Below are 8,309 nucleotides of genomic sequence, written 5' to 3'. Positions count from 1 at the left end.
TAAAGTCCCCAATTAGAGGTGTCCAGGGTTCTTAAGCACACTCTGTTTTTGCTTTGGACCTTGACTTTAACCGCTCAGTCTCAAGTTTTCACTTGACACCTTCACGCCACAAGCACATGGTTAGGGATAGCTTGGTTTAGCCGCTTAGGCCAGGATTTTATTCCTTTAGGCCCTCCTATCCACTGATGCTCAAAGCCTTGGGATCCTTTTTGTTACCCTTGCCTTTTGGTTTTAAGGGTTATTGGCTTTTTGCTCTTGCTTTTACTTTTTTTTTCTAATATTTTTTCGCTCTCTTATTTTTTTTTTCTGCAAGCTTTTGTATTCACTGCTTTTTCTTGCTTCAAGAATCATTTTTTTGATTTTTCAGATTATCAAATAACATGTCTCCTTGTCATCATTCTTTCAAGAGCCAACATATTTAACATTCTAAAACAACAACTTCAAAAGACATATGCACTGTTCAAGCATTCATTCGGAAAACAAGAAGCATTGTCACCACATCAATATAATTAAACTAAGTTCAAGGATAACTTCGAAACTCATGTACTTCTTGTTCTTTTGAATTAAAACATTTTTTATTTAAGAGAGGTGATGGATTTATAGGACATTCATTACTTTAAGACATAGTTACTAAATACTAATGATCATGTAATAAGACACAAACATGGATAAGCACTTAACATAAAGAAAACGAAAAATAGAGAATTTAAGAACAAGGAATGAATCCACCTTAGTGATGGTGGCGTTTCCTTCTTGAGGAACCAATGATGTCCTTGAGCTCTTCTATGTCTCTTCCTTGTCTTTGTTGCTCCTCCCTCATTGCTCTTTGATCTTCTCTAATTTCATGAAGGATGATGGAGTGCTCTTGATGTTCCACCCTTAATTGTCCCATGTTGGAACTTAATTCTCCTAGAGAGGTGTTGATTTGCTCCCAAAAATTTTGTGGAGGAAAGTGCATCCCTTGAGGTATCTCAGGGATTTCTTGATGATGAGCTTCTTCATGTGTTTCTTGAGCTCCATGAGTGGGCTCTCTTGTTTGCTCTATCCTTTTCTTAGTGATGGGCTTCTCTTCCTCAATAGGAATGTCTCCTTCTACGAAAGCTTCAGGTGAGTAACATAGATGGCAAATAAGATGAGGGAAAGCTAGACTTGCCAAGGGGGAGGGCTTTTCGGCTATTTTGTAGAGTTCAAGGGAGATGACTTCATGAACTTCTACTTCCTCACCAATCATGATGCTATGAATCATGATGGCCCGATCCACAGTAACTTCAGATCGGTTGCTAGTGGGGATGATAGAGCGTTGGATGAACTCCAACCATCCTCTAGCCACAGGCTTAAGGTCCAGTCTTCTAAGTTGAACTGGTTTTCCTTTTGAGTCAATCTTCCATTGAGCTGCTTCCACACATATGTCCATGAGGACTTGGTTCAACCTTTGATCAAAGTTGACCCTTCTAGTGTAGGGGCGTGCATCTCCTTGCATCATAGGCAAGTTGAACGCCAACCTCACATTTTCCGGACTAAAATCTAAGTATTTCCCCCGAACCATTGTAATATAATTCTTTGGATTCGGGTTCTTACTTTGATCATGGTTCTTAGTGATCCATGCATTGGCATAGAACTCTTGAACCATTAGGATGCCGACTTGTTGGATGGGGTTTGTTAGAACTTCCCAACCTCTTCTTTGGATTTCATGCCGGATCTCCGGATACTCATTTCTCTTGAGTTTGAAAGGGACCTCGGGGATCACCTTCTTCTTGGCCACAACATCATAGAAGTGGTCTTGATGGGCTTTGGAGATGAATCTTTCCATCTCCCATGACTCAGAGGTGGAAGCTTTTGTCTTCCCTTTCCCTTTTCTAGAGGATTTTCCGGTCTTAGGTGCCATCAATGGTAATGGAAAAATAAAAAGCTTATGCTTTTACCACATCAAACATAGAATATTGCTCGCCCTCGAGCAAGAGAAGAAAGAATAGATGAAGAAGAAGAAGAAAATATGGAGGAGAGGAGGGAGAGGTGTATTCGGCCAAGAAGGGGAAGAGAGGGTTGTGTTGTGTGAAAATGAGGAAGAATGGAGGGCTTTATATAGGGAGGGGAGGGGGGGTTAAGTTTCGGCCATATAGGGTGGGTTTGGGTGGGAAATTGATTTTGAATTTTGAAGGTAGGTGGAGTTTATGAGGTAGGTTTATGGGGAAGGGTGGATGGATGTGAATGGTGAAGTGGTGATAGGGAAGAGAGATTGAGGTGATTGGTGAAGAGTTTTAGGGAAGAGTGTTTATTGGGAAGAGAGGATGAACATTGAGAAGAGGGAAGAGAGTGAGTGGAGGTAGGTGGGGATCCTGTGGGGTCCACAGATGCTGAGTTGAAACACCGAATTGATGCTTGTTCTGGGCGTTCAGCGCCCAGATGCAGCATATTTCTGGCGTTGAACGCCAGCCAGATGCTTGTTTCTGGCGTTCAGCACCAGCTCTGCCTCAGTGTGCATTTCTGGCGTCTGAACGCCAGGATGCTGCTTATTTTTGGCGTTCAATGCCAGATCTATGCTCTGTTCTGGCGTTGAACGCCAGCCAGATGCTCCTTACTGGCGTTCAAACGCCAGTAAGATCCTCCTCCAGAGTGTGATTTTTCTTCTGCTGTTTTTTATTATGTTTTTGATTTTTTGATTTATTTTGTGACTCCACATGATCATGAACCTAATAAAACATGAAATAACAATAAAAATAAATTAAAATTAAATAAATAAAAATTGGGTTGCCTCCCAACAAGTGCTTCTTTAATGTCAATAGCTTGACAGTGGGCTCTCATGGAGCCTCACAGATGTTCAGAGCATTGTTGAGACTCCCCAACACCAAACATAGAGTTTGGATATGAGTTCAACACCAAACTTAGAGTTTGGTTTTGGCCTCCCAACACCAAACTTAGAGTTTGACTGTGGGGGCTCTGGTTGACTCTGTTTTGAGAGAATCTTACTGTGCCTCTTTTCCATGTTTACAGAAGGATGTCCTTGAGTTTTAAACTCAAGGGAGTCCTCATTCAATTGAAGGACTAGTTCACCTCTGTTAACATCAATCACAGCTCTTGCTGTGGCTAGGAAGGGTCTTCCAAGGATGATAGATTCATCCTCATCCTTCCCAGTATCTAGGATTATGAAATCAGTAGGGATGTAAAGGCCTTCAACCTTTACTAACATGTCCTCTACTTGTCCATAAGCCTGTTTTCTGGAATTGTCTGCCATCTCTAATGAGATTTTAGCAGCTTGTACCTCAAAGATTCCCAGTTTCTCCATTACAGAGAGTGGCATGAGGTTTATTCCTGTCCCAAGATCACATAGAGCCTTTTCAAAGGTCATGGTGCCTATGGTACAAGGTATCAGGAACTTTCCAGGATCCTGTTTTTTCTGAGGCAATCTCAGTTGATCCAATGCATTCAGTTCATTGGTGAACAGGGGAGGTTCATCTCCCCAAGTCTCATTACCAAATAAATTGGCATTCATCTTCATGATTGCACCAAGGAACTTGGCAGCTTGCTCTTCAGTAACATCCTCATTCTCTTCAGAAGAAGAATACCCATCATAGCTCATGAATGGCATAAGGAGGTTCAATGGAATCTCTATGGTCTCTAGATGAGTCTCAGATTCCTTTGGTTCCTCAGAGGGGAACTCCTTATTGATCACTGGACGTCCTAGGAGGTCTTCCTCCTTGGGATTCACGTCCTCCCCTTCCTCTCTAGGTTCGGCCGTGTTGACTACGTTAATGGCCTTGCACTCTCCTTTTGGATTTTCTTCTGTATTGCTTGGGAGAGCACTAGGAGGGGTTTCAGTGATTCTTTTACTCAGCTGGCCCACTTGTGCTTCCAAATTTCTAATGGAGGACCTTGTTTTATTCATGAAACTCACAGTGGCCTTAGATAGATCAGAGACTAAGTTTGCTAAATTAGAGGTATTTTGTTCAGAGTTCTCTGTCTGTTGCTGAGTGGATGATGGAAAAGGCTTGCTATTGCTAAACCTGTTTCTTCCACCATTATTAAAGCCTTGTTGAGGCTTTTGTTGATCCTTCCATGAGAGATTTGGGTGATTTCTCCATGAGGGATTATAGGTGTTTCCATATGGTTCACCCATGTAATTCACCTCTGCTATTGCAGGGTTCTCAGGATCATAAGCCTCTTCTTCAGCAGATGCCTCTTGAGTACTGTTGGATGCAGCTTGCATTCCATTCAGACTTTGAGAAATCATATTGACTTGCTGAGTCAATATTTTATTCTGAGCCAATATGGCATTCAGAGTATCAATTTCAAGAACTCCCTTCTTCTGAGGTGTCCCATTACTCATAGGATTCCTCTCAGAAGTGTACATAAACTGGTTGTTAGCAACCATGTCAATGAGTTCTTGAGCTTCTACAGGCATTTTCTTTAGGTGAATGGATCCACCTGCAGAAGTATCCAATGACATCTTAGCTAATTCAGACAGACCATCATAGAATATATCCAGGATGGTCCATTCTGAAAGCATGTCAGAAGGACACTTTTTGGTCAGTTGCTTGTACCTCTCCCAAGCTTCATAGAGGGATTCTCCTTCTTTCTGTCTGAAGGTTTGAACATCCACTCTAAGCTTACTAAGCTTTTGAGGAGGGAAGAACTTGGCTAAGAAAGCCGTGACCAGCTTATCCCAAAAGTTCAGGCTATCCTTAGGTTGAGAGTCCAACCATACTCTAGCTCTGTCTCTTACAGCAAAAGGGAAAAGCATGAGCCTGTAGACTTCAGGATCTACTCCATTAGTCTTAACAGTATCACAGATCTGCAAGAATTCAGTTAAGAACTAAAAAGGATCTTCAGATGGAAGTCCATGAAACTTGCAATTTTGTTGCATTAGAGAAACTAATTGAGGTTTAAGCTCAAAATTGTTTGCTCCAATGGTAGGGATGGAGATGCTTCTTCCATGTAAATTAGAATTAGGTGCAGTAAAGTCACCAAGCATCCTCCTTGCATTATTATTATTTTCGGCTGCCATATCCTCTTCTTGTTCAAAAATTTCTGTAAGGTTATCTCTGGATTGTTGTATTTTAGCTTCTCTTAGTTTCCTCTTCAGAGTCCTTTCCAGTTCAGGGTCTGCTTCAACAAGAATGTTCTTGTCCTTGCTCCTGATCATATGAAAAAGAGGGAACAGAAAAATAATAATAATAGGGATCCTTTTTGCCCAGGTATAGAGGTTCCCCTGTGTGAGTAGAAGAAGAAAAGAATGTAATGTAAAGAAGGGAAGAAGAGAAAATTCGAACACAGATGGAAGAGGAGGTTCGAATTTGTGTGAGATGAAGTGTTAGTAGATGAATAAATAAATAGAAGGAGATGAGAGAGAAAGAGGATTTTTGAAAATAAAATTTTGAAAAGGGTTTAGTGATTTTCGAAAATTAGGAATGAAATCAAGTTAAAATTAAAAATTGAAACAATTAGTTAATTAAAAAGAATTTTTGAAAAAGAGGGAGATATTTTCGAAAATTAGAGAGAGAGAGTTAGTTAGGTAGTTTTGAAAAAGATAAGAAACAAACAAAAAGTCAATTAGTTAGTTGAAAAAGATTTGAAAATCAATTTTGAAAAGATAAGAAGATAAGAAGTTAGAAAAGATATTTGAAAATCAAATTTTTTAAAAAGATAAGATTTTAAAAAAAAGATATGATAGAAAGATATGATTAGAATTAGTTTTGAAAAAGATTTGATTTTTAAAATTATAATTAATGACTTGACTCACAAGAAATCACAAGATATGATTCTAGAACTTAAAGTTTGAATCTTTCTTGACAAGCAAGTAACAAACTTGAAATTTTTGAATCAAAACATTAATTACTGAGAATATTTTCGAAAATTATAAGATAAAATTAAGAAAAGATTTTTGAAAAATATTTTTAAAATTTTCGAAAATAAATAAGAAAAATGAAAAAGATTTGATTTTTGAAAAAGATTTTAAAAAAGATAAGATTTTTAAATTGAAAATTTGATTTGACTCATAAGAACAACTAGATTTTAAAAATTTTTGAAAAAGTCAATCCAAATTTTCGAAATTTATGAGTGAAAAAGGGAAAGATATTTATTATTTTTTTTATTTTTGAATTTTCAATGATGAAAGAGAAAAACATGAAAAAGACTCAATGCATGAAAGTTATGGATCAAAACAATGAATGCATGCAAGAATGCTATGAATGTCAAGATGAACACCAAGAACACTTTGAAGATCATGATGAACATCAAGAACATACTTTTGAAAAATTTTCAATGCAAAAAAAATATGCAAGACACCAAACTTAGAAATCTTTCATGTATAGACACTATGAATGCAAGAATGCATATGAAAAACAAGAAAAGACACAAAACAAGAAAATATGAAGATCAAACAAGAATACTGGCCAAGAACAACTTGAAGATCATGAAGAACACTATGAATGCATGATTTTTTTTGAAAAATGCAAGATGAATATGCAATTGACACCAAACTTAAAATCTGACTCAAGACTCAAACAAGAAACATAAAAAATTTTTTATTTTTATGATTTTATAATTTTTTTTTGTATTTTTTTTCAAAAATTAATGTGAGAAAGAAAAATAAGGATTCCAAAATTTTTAATATGAATTCCAGGAATCTTGCGCTCTTTAGTCTAAAGCTCCAATCTGAGGGTTAGACATGGCTTAATAGCCAGCCAAGCTTTAGTATGCTATTACATGCATTGAAGTGATTAGTTGAATCCTCAGTCCAAAGGAATTTGGACATGGCTTTACAGCCAGCCAGGATTCTACATGCTTCATGAAACTCTAGAATTCATTCTTAAAAATTCTGAAGAAAATATATATATATATTTTTGAAAATATTTTTTTTGGGAAAAACAAAAAAGAAGAAAATATTTTTGAAAAATTTTTTTGAAAACTTTTTGAAAATAAAATAAGAAGAAAATTACCCAATCTGAGCAACAAGACGAACCGTCAGTTGTCCAAACTCGAACAATCCTCGGCAACGGCGCCAAAAACTTGATACATGCGAAATTGTTACTCAGATTAGGTTGTAAAAATTGTTGTTCGTTCTCTCCCTGGCAATGGCGCCAATAACTGGTGCACAATACCATGGTCCAAGCATAACTTCACAACTTCGCACAACTAACCAGCAAGTGCACTGGGTCGTCCAAGTAATAAAGCCTTACGTGAGTAAGGGTCGATCCCACGGAGATTGTTGGTATGAAGTAAGCTATGGTTATCTTGTAAATCTTAGTCAGGCGGATATCAAATGGTTATGGAGTTTTCGAATAATAATAAATAAATAGAAAATAAAAACAATAATACTTATGTAATTCATTGGTGAGAATTTCAGATAAGAGTATCGAGATGCTTTCGTTCCTCTGAATCTCTACTTTCCCGCTGTCTTCATCCAATCAGTCTTACTTCTTTCCATGGCAAGCTTTCTGCAAGGGCATCACCGTTGTCAATGGCTACATCCCATCCTCTCTGTGAAAATGGTCCAAATGCTCTGTCACGGCATGGCTAATCATCTGGAGGTTCTCAATCATACTGGAATAGGATTTACTATCCTTTTGCGTGTGTCACTACGCCCAGCACTCGCGAGTTTGAAGTTCGTCACAGCCATCCCTTCCCAGATCCTACTCGGAATACCACAGACAAGGTTTAGACTTTCCGGATCTCAGGAATGGCCATCCATGGGTTCTAACTTATACCACGAAGATACTAATAACTCGGACTTGGTCCCCTGTATTAGATATCTAAGAGATACTCATTCTAGCTTCGTTGCATGTAGAATGGAAGTGTTTGTCAAGCACGCGTTCATAAGTGAGAATGATGATGAGCGTCACATAATCATCACATTCATCATGTTCTTGGGTGCGAATGGATATCTTAGAAGCGGAATAAGTTGAATTGAATAGAAAACAGTAGTACTTTGCATTAAATCATGAGGAACAGCAGAGCTCCACACCTTAATCTATGGAGTGTAGAAACTCTACCGTTGAAAAATACATAAGTGAATATAGGGTAAGCATGGCCGAGTGGCCAGCCTCCCATGGAGGTCTAGAGATCTAAAAATGATCAAAAGATGTAAATACAATAGTAAAAAGTCCTATTTATACTTAAACTAGCTACTAGGGTTTACAGAAGTAAGTAATTGATGCATAAATCCACTTCCGGGGCCCACTTGGTGTGTGCTTGGGCTGAGCTTGAAGTTTACACGTGTAGAGGTCATTCTTGGAGTTGAACGCCAGTTTGTAACGTGTTTTTGGCGTTCAACTCTGGTTCATGACGTGTTTCTAGCGTTTAACTCTAGACTG

General features: G+C 38.1%; 1 non-coding gene across 1 annotated transcript; it reads left to right on the top strand.

Moving 5' to 3' along the window:
• Positions 1–4,498: 4,498 nt before the first annotated feature.
• On the top strand, positions 4,499–4,606 carry LOC112725133 (small nucleolar RNA R71). Its single transcript, XR_003164260.1, has one exon. It is a non-coding gene; the product is annotated as a small nucleolar RNA R71 (small nucleolar RNA).
• The last annotated feature ends 3,703 nt before the right edge of the window (positions 4,607–8,309 follow it).

This window comes from Arachis hypogaea, chromosome 11 (genome assembly GCF_003086295.3).
Source record: "Arachis hypogaea cultivar Tifrunner chromosome 11, arahy.Tifrunner.gnm2.J5K5, whole genome shotgun sequence".
In the NCBI taxonomy this organism is placed as follows: domain Eukaryota; kingdom Viridiplantae; phylum Streptophyta; class Magnoliopsida; order Fabales; family Fabaceae; genus Arachis; species Arachis hypogaea.
This window is presented reverse-complemented; position numbering and strand designations above follow the sequence as displayed.